Source organism: Sorex araneus, chromosome 7 (assembly GCF_027595985.1).
Source record: "Sorex araneus isolate mSorAra2 chromosome 7, mSorAra2.pri, whole genome shotgun sequence".
Taxonomy (NCBI): Eukaryota; Metazoa; Chordata; class Mammalia; order Eulipotyphla; family Soricidae; genus Sorex; species Sorex araneus.
The window spans coordinates 21,097,022-21,113,033 of record NC_073308.1 but is presented as its reverse complement, the minus strand read 5'-3'; positions in this window follow the sequence as shown (position 1 = coordinate 21,113,033).

Sequence of the window (16,012 nt, the reverse complement as noted above, 5' to 3'; positions counted from 1 at the left end):
CCGGGCTCTCCAAGAGGGGTGGAGGAATCAAACCAAGATTACTATTTTCTTTTATTGATTAATTTGCTAAGTATGAATTATTCCCTGGCTTCTGCAAAGAACAAACTTTTTATTTTATTGTCTGTTCTCTGGTACTTTCCTGCCCACACCTTGTGTTCCCTTCCTCAGCTCCTTGTCTCCTGCCACCTCTCTGCAGGTCCCATGTGTGGGGGGCATGTGCTCCTTCCATCCCAGCCTGGACTTCCGAGTCCCTGGCACCTCTGTAATGTTTTAGCCTGGAAATATGTTGATTCTCCGTGGGAAACAGTCTGTTTTCTCCGCTTATTTGCCAACACACTCTCCCTGGGGCCGGGTCTCTCAGCTTCCGCCTGCTCTCTTCCGTCTGCCAGATCTTTGGGTTCTCCGGAGTGCGAGTTTGTTGTCCTGGCTGGATTCTTGGGGTGACAGCTGCAGTGTGTCTGTTTCTTGTTGTCTTGGGGTCACACATCCAGGGGTGCTTGGGGCTGACTCTGGCTCTGGGCTCAGGGATCAGTCCTGGCGGCCAGGGATTGAACCTGGTTTGGCTGCAACCCAGCTGTGCGCTAGGCCAGTGCCCTCCCTGCTGTCCCCTCTCTGGCTCAGAGACTGGCTTCCTCCACTGGGAGTGTCCAGAAGAACACGCCCAGCTGCCGCAGACCAGAACACAGTAGCAAGGGTTAGGGTCGGAGGCTGCCCTCGGGAGCCAGCAGGAGGCCCAGCCAGCATCACCTGAAGCCAGGCCCATGCTGGACACGAATACAAGCACCCGAGCTTCCCTCCTCCTTTGCCACCGCTCCGTGGAACCAGGCCTACAATGAGATCAGGGCATGTGTTTACTCTCTCCCTCTCCTCCTCCCCCTCCCTCCCTCTCCCTCCCTCTCTCCTTCCTCCCTCTCTCTCCCCCTCACTCTCCCTCTCTCTGTCCCTCACCATCTCTCCCTCCCCCTCTCTTTTCCTCCCTGTCTCCCTCACCCTCTCCGTCTCTCTCCTTCTTCTCATTCTCCCTCATTCTCTTCCTCCCCCCCCCCCCAGCTCATTTTCTCCCTCTGGCTCTCACCCTCGCCAGCTGTGCCAGTTCATGCTCCATAACAAATGTTGGCCCTGGAAGATTGGCGGGTAGTTTCATGATGGTGAGACAAGGCCTCTCGCGTGTCCGCTGTCTCAAAGGCTGGGGAGCCTGGTGAGGGGCAGTGGTGCCCGCTGGTCAGTGGTGTTGAGTCTTTGGGAAGCTGACCCCGTGCTGTGTTTCCAGCAGAGTAGGTGCCACTGGGTAGCGCTCCTGCCCTGATCTGAAGGCTGCCCACACACGCCAACAGGCCACAGTAGCCAGGACGCTGGTCAGCCTCCCCTTGGGATGGGGGCCCCGAGCGGTGCTGGGAGGACAACGGGGGTGGGGGGATGGGAGCAGGAGCCTGGGGAGAGCCACTGGGCCTGTCTTGGCCCTGTCCATCCTGCCCCTCCATTCACCTGCCTCACCCTGCCCCTGTGCTGATGTGCCTTGGCTTTTTCTCCTTTCTCTGTTCAGAGGATTGTCCAGTTTTTGTTTCTCACAGATGAGGGTTACTACCAAGGCAGAAAGTTTCAGTTTGAAACTGAAGTTCCTGAAGTCCTAGTCCAGCAGTCATCTCCAAATCGCATTATGTGTCCGACCCATCTGATTTTCGAGGACATGACAAACAAGGCAGAGTCCCTGGTCCCTGATTCTCCATCCTCAACAGAGGTCGGAACTCCGATTCCTTCTCTCACTTGAGTGAAACATGATACTTCAAGCATAGCTCTTTCCATTACTCTTTGGGATACCCAAATAGTGTTCTCATCCTATTTGCATAGGGCCCAGGTCTCTGAGGCATATGTCAGTGCAGGAAGAATGGTGGAGTCAAAAAGATGTGCCTGGAGCCAGAGGTTCTTCATCCTCTTATCAACTTCTTTGACACTCTTGAAGGGATTCTACACGGCTCTCTTTCTCTTCCTCTCTTCCTCTACACCGCTCTGGTGCCAAGTCATTCATCATGTTGAGTTCTCAACCTAGATACACATAGCTGCTGCATTTGGAGATGCTTGTTCTGTTGAGGGCAAATGGAAAGTCAGGAACTAGTCCGTTCTCATGAACATTATCTTTGTGAGATTCAGTGCAGTCCGACCTTTCCACACTCATGGTTGAAGTCAGTCAGCATTTGTGCTGCTTGGCTAATGTTTGGTGTTATTAAAATGATGTCATCAGTGAAGTGGAGGTGGTGTAGTTGCCGACCATCTATCTTCACTCCCATACCTTCCCATTCCAGTCATCGCATGATGTTCTAGAGGGTTTGAAAAGTTTTGGTGAAATGGTATCACCCTGCTGAACCCCTCTCTTTATGTCAATGATCACTTCCTTGTAGAATGGTGAGATCCTGGTGGTGAATCCGAAATACAGCTTGTGGAGGATCCTGTTGTAATGAGTTTGAACGCCCTGTTCGGCTAGGGCTTTGATGACTGCTTCAGTCTCAACAGAATCAAAGGCCTTCTTAAATCAACGAACATTAGACAGAGTGGCATCTTGAACTCTCCCTCCTGAAACCTCAATGAGCTTGGTCACCATGTGGATATGGTGGACCATGCTTAATCCTTTTCAGAACCGAGCTTGCTCGCATGGTTGTCCTTCATCTAGTGTTCTGCCAATCCTATTCAGAATGACTCGAGTGAACAACTTGCAGACGACAGACAACAGGTAGATCAGGTGATAGTTCCTGATGTCGTGGATGTCTCCCTTCTTGTACAACAGAATGGTCCTGCTGGTTTACCATTGGGACGAAACCTTGCATTCAAACAGGTAGCATGTGAAGAGCCAAGTCAGTGTATTGATGAGTACTGGTGGCAGATTCTTCAGGTGTTCTTCAGGTCTGACTTTGTCTGGACCAGGTGCTGTATGCTTTACTGACAAAATGGTGTGTCAGATTTTGGAAGGGAGGACACTGGGAACAACATATCCATACTGTGGAATTTGGTACTTGGGCAGGTGAATGTGACTATCGAAGAGATCTGAGTAGAAGTCATGGATAACCTTTTCCATTGCGCTTCTGGAAGATGTGATAGATCCATCAGGATGTCGGAGGGCAGTCATCTTGGTCTTATAGTTGGCAAGGGACAAGAGGGCATTGCAAATACTTTTCCTGTCTTCTGTCACATCAGCCAACACTGCTGCTCTTCTGTCTTTGAGGTCTTCCTTTGTCACTTCTCTGCATAGCTTTGTGAGCTTGGGCATTAGCTTATGATTGCCTGAGGCTCATGCCAAACCACGTCGGCAAATGAGCTCGAGAGTTTCCGAAGACAGGCTTCTTTTTGTGGCTTTCTCACTCTCAGCATTCCTCGCACAATCATGGATGTGCTGAACCAGTGGATGGTTCACTGCCTCATTATATTGCCAACTGACAAAGAGTGAACCAACAAGTGCTGCCCAGAGATGCAGGCAGGTGCATGCTGGACTCCTTGCATTGACTGTGTCAATCTGGCCAGTACTTTCTGTACCTGAGCAGCATGTCCATGCATAAGCTATGTGGTCAGTGTGCAGATCGTTACAACATGCCAGTCGACTGAAACCTTGCATTTGATAGGCTGGTAGCACCTGTAAGGGTGATTAGAGGCTTCTCCAAAAGCCTCCATTTCTCTCAGAGAGCCTGGGAAGATACCAAGAATATCCACCCATACAGCAGAGCCTAGCAAGCTACCCATGGCATATTGGATATGCCAAAAACAGTTACAATGATGGGCCTCATTCCCCTGACCCTGGAAAAGCCCCCAATATGGCAGCATTGAGAAGGATGAGCAAGGAGAGGATGCTAAAATTTCAGGGCCAAACTAGGCTGCCAAAACAAAGAAGGACTAAAATGACTGTCTGCAATTTTAATGCATGGACGCTGGCATCAAAAGCATCCATTGAGGACGTGATGGTACAAGTGCAGAAGATCAATTGTGACATCATTGGATTGACAGAGATGAGAAGGCATCGATCACATCACGCTATTTTTGACTCTTGAGAATTGTTCCTTAGAACATGTGACAGCAGAGGCATAGATGGTGTCGGTGTCCTCATCAACATGAATTTGGCTATGAGCATCGATCCATTTGAGTGCCTAAGAACCTGAATTGAATGCTTATATTTGAATAAAGGTGACTCAACTATGACAAAGAAGAAATTGAGAAGTTCTACATAGGGCTGAAGAAGTTCTATAAAGAACACCACATCTCCTATAAGGTCATTGTCAGTGATTTTAACACCGAGATAGAACTAAGAAGATTGCCTGATGAACTCCACATGGGGATCCATGGCCTAGAATGGGGCAAACAGTGTAAGAGACTGTCTGGGTTCATCATGTTGACCAAGACCATCCATGGTAACTCGCAGTTCCAGAAGGCCAAATCTAAATGTTAGACATGAGTCTCCCAGTGGACAGTTTCACAATGAAATTGACCACATCATATTCAATCGGGCTACACTAGCACACAACAGTGATGAATGGAGACATTACTGATGCCCGCTTGAGCAAATCAAAGATCAATGGGATGACAAGTGATGACAAGTGATAGTCAATCGATGGTTTTGCCTGACTAATGCCGCTGTTGTCCCCAAATTTCAAACGGGATCAGACAACTGTCTCTTTTGTGCAAAATTCTACTTCACCGAGCAAGGAGAAAGGGCTGCAAAGTTTAAGAAGAGAACTCCCAGAACGACCACCAACTGGGAGCTCTTTGGCACTATTTCGGCAATAAGGGAAGATGCCATTGTTGACAACATTGATGAGGAATACAAAGATAAATATATGATTGTTTCAGGTGTATGATGTTCCACACCAGTCCCTTCACCAGTGTCCACTACTCTTCACCAATGTCCTGAGTTTCCTTCCCATATCCTAGTCTGCCTTTGTGGCAGGAACTTTCCCTTCTGCCATTATCTAGGAGTTCCCTTCCCTGACTTCTCCTCTCTCCCATCCCTTCACCCCCAGTGGAAAGCTTCCTACTAGTTCTCCTACTCTTTTTTCCTATTGCCTTGCCTTTGGACATTTGGTATTCCCTTAGGGAGTTTCTTTATACCTACATATGAGAAAGATCATTCTTTGTTTTGTTTTGTCTTGTTTTGTTTTGTTTTGTTTTGGGGCCAAACCCAACAGTGCTCAGGGCTTACTCCTGGCTCTGAGCTCAGGAATCACACTCAGGGGACAATAGGCGGTGCCAGGGATCAAACCCAGGTAAACCACATGCAAGGGAAGTGCCCCATCTGCTATATTATTACTCCAGCCCCGAGAGAGATAATTCTGAGTCTGTTCCTCTCCCTCTGACTGATTTCACTCAACATGATACTCTCCAGATATGATCACTTAGCAGCAAATTACATAACTTCATCTTTTCTTATCTGAGTATTATTCTATTGTGTATCAGAGTTTCTTTATCCAGTCATCTGTTCTTGGACATTTGGATTGTTTCCAGATTTTGACTGTTATGAACAGTGTTGCAATGAACATAGGAATGCAGATATCTTTTCTACGTTTTGCTTTTGGACCCTTGGGGATATTCCCAGAAGTGAAATTTCTGGGTCATATGGAAACTCAATTTATAGTTTTTAGAAGAATGTCTAAATTCAGGATATAGACTTTTAGATGACATTTTACTCCAAATAAGAGATTTTTTTTTTGTTTTGCAATTTCGGTTGGGGTTTCAATGTCAGATAAGCGGAAAATAATTACCATGGTAAAAGAAGTCTGAGCAAGTTTGAGCGGAGTGAAGCTGAGAAGTCTGGTCCAGTTTTTTTGGAAAACAATATGGACACTTCTCAAAAAACTAGGTATTGAATTTCCCTATGACCTAGCAATTTCATTTCTTAGAATCTTCCTAAGACACCCAAACTCTAATCAGAAAAGACATTCGTATTCCTATACTTATTGCCTCATGATTCACAGTTGCCCAAATCTGGAAAAGTCATGTTTGTTCTAAACCAACTCAGAGCTTTGGTGAGCTGATATGCACAATTCTGCAGAGGGATTTCGAGAGAATCTTTCTCAAAGTTGGTCCACTATGCAGCCCTTTTACAAAGATGAATATATGAGCAGGACTATTGTTCCATGCCATCTACTTTGAGAAATTATACTTTTATAGAAATTCTTTTTTTCTTTTTTTTGCTTTTGCGTTTTATTTGGAGATAAAATTTTACCTTGGCCACTGTACTCTAAACAGATTTTAGAACTCTTCAGACACTGCCAGATAGATTCTGTCTCCAAGATTCAACCTCAGTTGTTAGAAAAGGTCATGAATGGTACATATTCACCTCTGGTCTCACCTGCCTGCTCTCATCATCCTCTTAGGCTATTCAATGACAAACCTGAATTCCTTAAAGATGTATCATCAGCTGGACTTTGGGGGTCTCAATTATTCCTGTCATTGCCACTCTCAGAAGCTAGGAGATGTTCTTTCTAATGCGGTCGCTGTTCAGAATATGAAGTAAGAGCCTTGAGGGAAACTGTCTTCCCAGGACACAATAAGTTTCCTATTTTCCATTCTTTTACAAGATTTCCTTTCAAGAATTTCTCCTTTTCTCTTGACATCCAAGCAAGTGTCACATTTCACATTTAAAAATCAAAAGTAAATAAACAAAAAATACTGTTTTCTACTTTTCAATAACTGTAACTTTAGACTAAAGGTTCTTTTGCAGTTTAAATTTTTGAATTCCACTCTGCTTTCTACAGTCATATGAGTTATAGTTGTCTTTTTTTAAAAGACAAAAGAGAAAGGATGTATTTACCCAATGAAAACATTCCTAGATATAACATAGTGTCAAAAGTGTCACCTGGCTTAGAGTCCCAGAGAATATTCTGGTCTTCTGAATCCTTCTCTGCTCAGGTGCCGTGGCACGTCTTTCCTCATGTGTGTGTAGAATCAACCTTGTATGCCAAGTAACTCTCAGCTGAACTGCCCCACTATTTGTGTCTACATAACAAACCCCAAATCTAGTGGTTTGAAAGAATAATTATTTTCTTTCTTATGATCTTGTGGGTTGGTTGGGATTCCTTGGGCAGTTCCTCCGCCCTGCTCAGTGCTGACTGGACCATTCATGTGTCTCTGCTTAAAACCAGGAACTTGCAGAAGGTTGGAATATCTGTTGTCACCTTTTATTTCAGATTTCAGAGTTGCTTTATTTTTTTGTATTTTAATTTTTTATTTTTTTAAATTTATTCTTTTATTGAATCACCTTTTGATGTGTCTGCTGCAAGTTTTGTCTGATACGTAGGGTTCTCCCTCTCCCTTGCATATGGTCTTTCTTCCTCCAGATGTCTAGAGAACTTCCTAAGACCATGAACATTGGTTCCAAGAGAGCAAAAACTAAATTTATTCAACCTTAGTTTATAGATATAATAAATCCCAAGGTCAACTTAGATTCAGGAGGGGGTAGAAAGTATACCTCTTGATGAAAAAGAGCATCGTGATCAACAGCATGAGCCAATAAAAATATGAAGGAAAAGAATATTCATCTGAAAAAAGCAAACAAATCAAAAACAACAACTGGAAAAGGCAATGGGCCAGCGCCACTGGCTCCTCTATGGCATAGAGGCCACCAACTACTCCTTTTGTTTTGTTTCTTACAGGAACAATTCTGAGCTCACTCTGGGCCCTGGAAAGTAATCTGTGTTGCATCATGATGGTTTTCTGCAATGGAGTTCCAGCTTTCTTGTAACATGCTGCTGGATGTGGTGAGATACTCTGATGCACAGCTCGATCTGGTAAATGATTCTGGCCCCGGTGAGATCCAGAGACCATGCTGCTGGATCTGGTGAGCATGGTTCTGGATACAGTGAGATTTAGAGTGTGCTCTGGTAGATCCAGTCCGAGCTGCTAGAGCTGATGTGATGGGGTGGGGGGAGGGGAAGCCGGGATGGGGGGAGGGGACACGGACTCTGGAAACCAATTGCTCTGTGGGGCATAGGGGTAAAGCCAGCTTATTCACTGAGGTGGGACTCAGTTTCCCTTTCTCTTCTCACACCTGAAGGGAGGGTGAATAGGGTGCTATAGTGAACCACTTCATACAGCCCCATCAATGGCAGCTGCTATTCTGATGATTTCCTGCAGTGCACCCAGGTGGCTGCAGAGCAGAGGCCACATGTCTTCGATCATGGGCTCTAAGTGGGTATTTAAGACATGGATGAGTCAAGTGTACTGATGAGTCAGCTGTGATCAGCGTGGCTGAGGCAGGCTGGGCCCCTGGGCAAGGCCACTGATACCTCCTCAGAGCAGGGCCCAGGCTCGATCTCAGCATCCCACTGGTCTTTAGACTCTCACTATGTCAGGACCGAGGGGACCCAGAGCAGCTGCTGACAGTCAATCAAAGTGCTGCTCTGTTTACTCTTACAGGTTTTATGCTATGGACTCATGTAACTGCTCATTTTTCCTGCACACCTAGAAGAAATTATAGGCTAGAAGATCACTCACTATGGTCCCCAACCTTGTTCTATCCTCTCCCCTTAGAAATTAGACCTACCTCTTCCACCTAATGCACACAAATGTACAAGAAACAGAAACACATATGCACACAGAAATACAGATGAAAATATACATGCCTATCCACATACACGTGCAAAAATCACATGTGCATACATGCATGCACACACCTGGGTGTACACATGCACACACCTCTGGGGCCTTCCACATGAACATACATCTCCATCCCTTTATGTCTCTTTTGTGCCATGTTCAGAGCAGTGTCAGGCTCAAGGATGGTTCTCTGCTTTGATTACAGCTGCTCTGGCCCGTGTTACTATACCTCAGAGTCACTTTTGGACACTCTTGGCAGAGGCAGAGAGGAGCCTAAGTGAGAAAACACCTTGATAGTAAAGCCAATTTGAGCCAGTATGCAGCTTGGGAGATTCCCTTGCTGGCTGCTGAGAGAGAACAGTGAGGAGGGGAATTGACATGCTAGGGTGTCCCCATGACTCAGGAGCGGTTGCTCCAACTTATTTATCCCAACCTGGCAGCCAAGTCCAAGGCTGGTCAGACCTCTTTGTATTTGTTGGCCTTTCCTCCAATCCCTCCCCTGCCCCAAGGGTCCATCCCGAGCCAGGTGACAGAGTCCTGGGAACCATGCCTCCATGAAGGACAGGCATACCCCAGGGATGGCAACCAGATGACATCATGCTCTTTCACTTCTGTTTCCCCACAGAGAAGTGGGGCAAGTGTCTTGAGGGCAAAAGTTGTTTGTGGCCCCACAGCAGACTGCAGTCAGGACCAGGATACTCACTCCTACACAGACCAAGCCTCCAGGTCTTCCCTTACAGCTTAGTGCCACCACCTATGAAATGGGCACAGACTCCTGACAGTGTGTGTCTGCAGAGGGAGCCTGAATCAGAGCCAGGCCAGAGTGAAGGTGCTGGAGCATAGAGACACAGTGCTCACAATTCTCTCCCCGATATGAGAGTGGGGAAGCCTGCCCTGTCAGTGTCTCCTTGAAGAATTCATGCCAACAGTGGCTCTTGTTTGAAGTGGGCCCCTCACAGCCAGGGGGACAGAAATAGGATAGACTCAGCCAGGAGGGGGTCTCCAGCATCTAGCTGGGACAAAGAGTAAGGGCCCAGTGTAGGGATTGTCTGTGAGGCAAGTGGGGTTCAGAGAGCCACGGGGGCGTTGTCTCAAGGAAACTAGAGAGACTGACCTGGGTATTGAGCACCCCCTTCCCTAGGCCCCCCACTGACGAGCAGCCTCAAAACCGAGGTCTGATCTGGACTTTGTGCAGAGAAATCTCAGCAGCACAGGGAAAAGCCACATGCTAACTTGGTGCTGCTGTGGCCAGCCATGGGCAGTGTTTCTTCCTGGGTCTAAGAAAGATGGGCCAGGGCAGCTGTGGGGTGGAAAATGACCCTTCCTGGAAGTACTGTCCTCTCTGGGATATTTAGTAGCCTGATAATGGGATTGGACTTTTCAATGATGTAAACAGTTGTCCCCCTCGGAGGGGACAGGTTGCGTTTCCCTCCCCACCCTGAACAGAGCCTCAAAAGGACCTCCGGAACCCAGCCATTGCCATGCTCAGGGCCACTCTCCACAGGTCCGGATAAGCCTCACACATGGGAGAGCCGGCGGAGAAACCCAAGTGTGCGGGACCTGGGGCTGAGATCTAAAGGCTGCTCAAATCGGGACTGGGCCTCTTCCACCCAGATCCCCCATTTTCCAGTAGCTAGGCAGTCACACCCAGAGACTGTCCTCACCATGTAATCCCATCAACAGCTAACATCCAGAGACTATAAAACCAAGCTCCTGAAATAGCCGTGATGTGATGTGGCTGTGCAGCATCTAATAGCCTAGTTCTCCCTCTTGGAGATCCTGACAAGCTACAAAGAGTCTATTGCCAGCTCAGGAGAGCCTGGCAAGCTCCCCATGGCGTATTCATATCCCCACTACAGTAACAGATATATACATACCTCTCAGAGAGCTGGACAAGCTACGAAGAGTATCCTGCCCACACAACAGAGCCTGGCCAGTTACCCATGGCGTATTCAATATGCCAAAAACAGTAACAATAGGTCTCATTCCGCTGACCCTGAAAGAGTCTCCAATCGTTGGGAAAGATGAATAAAAAAAGGCTGCTAAAATCTCAGGGCTGGGTGTAATAGAGATGTTACTGGTGCCCGCTCAAGTAAATAGACGAACAATGGAATGACAATGATACAGTGAAACAGTCGTTGACCAGGAAGGAGTCCCCAAGGCTTGCAGGCCAGCTCAGATGGACTTTGCATGGCCCGGCCCCACCTTGCAGTATATAGCATTAGGCTCAAACGTGCCCCTAATATTTCAACCCACATCTCAGCCTTCCAAAGTCATTAGGACATTTGTCCTTGGAGCTCCTAAACACAAGCCACTGCCCGAGGCACCTCCTCCGCCTCCTCAGGCTGGTCCCCCGCACAGGAAATCAGCAGAGTGGAGCCTCTCCACACCCCCACCACATGCCCCTGCAAGTAGACTCCATCTGTGAGTCCAAATGGAGAGAGATGCCCCCAACTCTTGCAAGTGGAAGTGTACATTCATGATGGGGCATACCTGGCAATGTTTGGGGCAGGCCTGGCTCTGCATTAGGCATCCCTCCAGCAGTGTTTGGGGGACCACGTGGTGCTTCTCTATGCCCCGTACTCTCTCCATTCTTAGATGTGTATATTCTGATGTTTCAAGGCATCTCGCCAGTCCAATCTGAAAGCTCCTCAGCACTGGCTCTGAGCTCAGTGAGCCTCTGGATGGGGTTCCCAGGAGTGTCCTGAAGGGGCCATTCCTGACTCTATCCACCTGCTATGCTAGACTTTCCCACTGACTTCTTAGGCCAGGTCCTCGCCCAGCCCTGGCCTTTGGTTATAACCTCAGGTCAATTTGGAAAGGTGCACATATTTTCTGTGACATGAAGTTTGGGGGCAAAGGAGCTGTGAGCTTCAGGTGGGCCAGGAAGCTGGTGAGGGAAAACCTGCCCCTGCCCATGCAGAGCTTGGCCTTCCTGTTTGCTTCTGGCCTGAAGGAAAATCTTCTCAAGTTGGGGAACTGTCTTCTTAGAAGGCCTCCTGTTGTGCCAGAGCAATGGGGGTGCCCTTGCAAACATTTCCACCAGGGTGGGGATGGTCTTCTTAGCAAGTCTACAGAGGAGGAGCCAAGGTCATTGCCAGGACCCACCCCCTTAGCAACTGCTGGGAGCAGGCTCTGAAGGCATGTCCCCTGTGCCCACACCTCTCTCTCCTGCCCCCAACTCTAGTTCTTCCTTCTCTCTACACTGGCACAGAGAAGGCACTCTGCATCTTCAAGGGGAAGCCTGTTCCCCTCACCAAGTCAGGTGATCATAGTGTGTTCTGGAAAGAAACCTGCCCTGCCAAGTGGCCCAAGGCCCAGGGCAGAAGAGGACAGGTCTAGAGGTGGCCAGGCAGCTAGAAGGAAGCAGGTTCAGGCTCATCACTTCTGAAGATTCAGGCTCATCATCTCTGGGTGGTCTGAAACTGAACCCCTTGTGGCAAGGTGATGTCATTCAATTCGGAAAAGGTGTGCTGTCTGCTTTCAGCCTGATGTTGCTTGTGTAACTAGCACCTCAGTGTGTCTTCTTAGTGGCCTCAAGGACCAAAATTAAGAACTTTATGAATGCACTGCTTAGTCTGTTATACCAGGAGGATGTTTCACTCACCCAGAGGATGCTGGCTGTGACCACACACACACACGTTTCCTGCAAAGGGAGTGGGGCCAGTGGCAATGGCCTTTGCCTCAGCAGGCAGAGCTGGAATTGGCCGCAGCTAATTTCCCTTCTGCCTTCACTTTCTCTTCTCCCTTCTCTGCAGATGAAGTTCCCATATTTGCGGCCCCGTATTCATCTTGGGGGAAAACAGGGGTTTCCTGTTTAGCTCTCCCACCTGATTGGATATGTTTCTCACTTCCTGTGAGGAGTGAGAGAGAGAGAAAAAAATTTTCTTTTAGTTTTTGGGTCACATTGGTGGTGCTCAGGGCTTACTCCTGGTTCTACACACAGGGATCACTTTTGGGGACATATGGGGTTGCTGGGAATTGAATCTGTATTGGCCACATGCAAATCAAGTGCCTTACCCACTGGACTATCTCTCTGGCCCTGAGATAGATTCTTACCTGCTTGATGGGTCTCCAGTTTTCTCTACAGAATCTCTTGGAATTGAAACAATCAAGAACCTGGACTCTCTAATTCAAGAAAATGGTCCAACCTCTTCAAATTCAAACTCAAGTCCCACTAAGGTTTTGATATCACACTGTCCTGTTTTATAAACCTGCCGGTTCTTCCTTGTTTTCTTCATGCTGAAGGTCATGATGATTTTAATCATGCTGTCCCAGGGATGGGCCAAGAGCTTCAAGTACTTCAGGACTATCCAGCCTGCCAGGATGTGAGTGATGGTGTGCATGTGTCTCACCTGGCAACCTCCAGCCTAACCTGCCCTTCACCTCCATCAGATGTCTTCTGTAATACAGCCACTCTTGTGGCTGTCTCAAGGGATGCTCCACACCTGGGACCCAGGTTCTGCCTAGTGGCAGCACCTCCATGATTATAATCAGAGAGAAACTCAAATCCTCCTTCTCTCTGATGCACTGGCACACCATGTCCTCAATCTCAAATGAAGCCATTAATCACATTTTGAAATTCTTTGTTGTGGACTGCCTCTCCATAGCAAGCTTGAGTCACACTGAGAGCACCATATTCCATGTGAAGAAAAAGCCTCTAGTCCAGTTTTTTCTTCCCACTGCTTTTTAGTATTGCTTATTGCCCAGAAATTGAAGGACTAAAAGAGAATGGAAATTGCAGCATCAATCTGCTTGGTTAGGAACCCAAAGAAGGGCCTTGCCTCTGTGCTCCATCCTCCACAAATTCCTCTTATCAGCTCCTGCCTTTGAATTGCACAACAAAATCAATGGCTATTTCCTAATTCCTGTTATCTTTATCTAAATAGTAAACCAGATGCAGGTGTAGACTCTGAATAGGAAAAATATGACTTTTAAATATGACTGATAAAATAATAGCTGAGGCAGCAGGACCTTCACAGATAAAGGCTCATGAACATCTCCATCGGGATGCTGATCAGAGTGATTTGTTTTCTTTTTTAAATTCAACCATAATTGATTCCATCCCAAATCAGCAAAAACAAATTCACACTTCCTGAAGGTGAAATAAGCAGTCATTATGGAACAAACATGCGTGCGTATGTCCAAGGTAAATCATCTACAGATCTCATTTGGTGGATGCAGGATAGAAATTCACTACCAGGATGATGAGCTATTAGTAATTCTTTTTGTCGTGTGTGGTCTTTGCAAAGTGACCTGCAGTTACTAACTATGTCATTATTTATATCAAACTTCAGAGACCCTGGGGAAGGGAGGTCAGGGAGTAAAAGTAGGATTGTTGGAAAATCTTCAGCAACTTTTGTTGTGCATGCACAGGGGCCCTAGTCCCTTTCTTAGGGAAGGATTCATGGGTAATGCCACCTTCCCTTAGGGATCCAGAACTTGTGATTTTGGTCAGAGGAACTGTGATAAGTCTCACAGCACGCCTTTGATAAAGGTCCTTTGTTTATTAAAGTCTACAGCCAGTCCTTGATATTGCTCTTTCACAAGATTTTCCTTCTCTTTCTAGGTTGGGGGCAGGGAATAGAAGCTTGGACTTGAGGAACTTTAGTTCCTGCTCCGACTTGCTCATTAAATAGCTGAATGATCTTAGTTAGGCCATTCTTGCTCCTGGAGTTCTTCACTTGCCACAACTGAAAGACAACATCTGATATATTGGTTACATTAGATGCAAGTTATAGGTTTGATGTGAGAATGAATAATGACCTCCAGTACACTCCAAATAAACTGCACATTTATAAGATTGTGTTCCTATTATGTATTTTAGAAAATAGCTTTTTCCATTCTATCCTACCTACCTATTCCTTGGTCAATAACCCCTGTTTATATTTTAATCAGACACTGTGTATCCCCACAGTTTACGCTGTAGGCTTGAACTTCTTTTTTCTTTTACTGAGACTCAGAATTGCAGAGTAGTTGACATGAGCAATTCTAGTTTTCAATAAACAAAAGTTCTAGCTTAATTGACACATCTACCACATCTACCTCTGGCCTTGATAAAATAAACATTAGTTCAATGAACTACCCTTCCTGCCATCAGCAAATATGTTTGATGTGTCTGAGGCACAGGGTACAGGAGAGAAGGAACAGTGAAGAAGCTCTTCTCTCTATTCGAGAGTTCTCAAGGAAAGAAGGGGCTTTACTCCACAGAAAGAGACAAAAAGAGATTTATCAGATGGTTGCTGCTGCCAAGGGTTGTCAGCACAGCAAAGATGCTTGACCTCTTCGAGAGCCAAATCCCACTGGAGTGCAATCTGAGGTATTACGAATTCCCTGAGTAGCTAGGGGAGATCTAACAAGCCCACCTATGAGAGGCAGGCGAGGAACATGCCCTAGACTGAGGCTAGTCTGTGCCACCACATGAACATATTGATAATACCAAGCCTTGATGAGATCAGAAATGGAGATGGGATCAGTAGCTTGAAATCTCAACTGCCCCCTACCCCAGTAAATCTTTGAAAACAGAATCTCCCTATAAAGGCTGTGAAAGCATGGCTTATAACTATTGACGTTTCTGAACAAAGCAATTAACCAGTGGCCAAATACCGGCTTGAGCATAGCAAAGTGATCTTCAGAGAATGATGTCTGAATCCAGAGCCTCTCTGACATTTGCTATATGATTGAAAGTAAACACAACAGTCAATGGGAAAATGGGGCTGTATGATCCAGAGAATGGACAATGACCTCAAGAAGGCCCAAATGTTCAGTTACTCAAACAAATAAGTAAAAACACACCTGAGAATTAATAGGAAATATGCTCTCAATGAGAAAAAAGCTAGGAAATATTAGCATATAGAGAAAAATATATAAAATAGAACCAGATGAAAATTTTGAACTGAGAAGTAAAATAATTGAAATGGAATATTCAGTTCAAGAATGGAAATGAACATTTAGCACATTTTCACATGTGCTTAAGTTCAAAGTTTACAGCAACAGCTTCCACCTGAAAGATAGCAACCCAAACAGGCAGCAATATGCCATTTTACCTTACAAAATTGTCACACTAGCCTCCAGTCTTTATGCTTTTTTTTATATTAATGAGCAGAGTAAACAAAAGAAAATAGACTTTTATTTGGGGAGGATTAAAATACCACAAACATACACACACGTCCCTCACCAAATAAAATAAAGGCTAAGGAATATTACTATCTAAAAATAAAGCTTTTACTCTATTTTTATCTTTTATTTATCTTGTAAATATGGGTATGAACATCCAGAGTAGATCATTTGGGGAAAAATACATAAGAATCTATCCTTGTGGGGAAATCCTAAGGAATATTCCCAGTGAAGATTAAGAAGAATTCAAATGAGTCTCAAAATCTTCAAAAGAAAACTGGTCTCATGACAGAAGCATCAGTCAGATGTTCAGAAAACAGCTGAA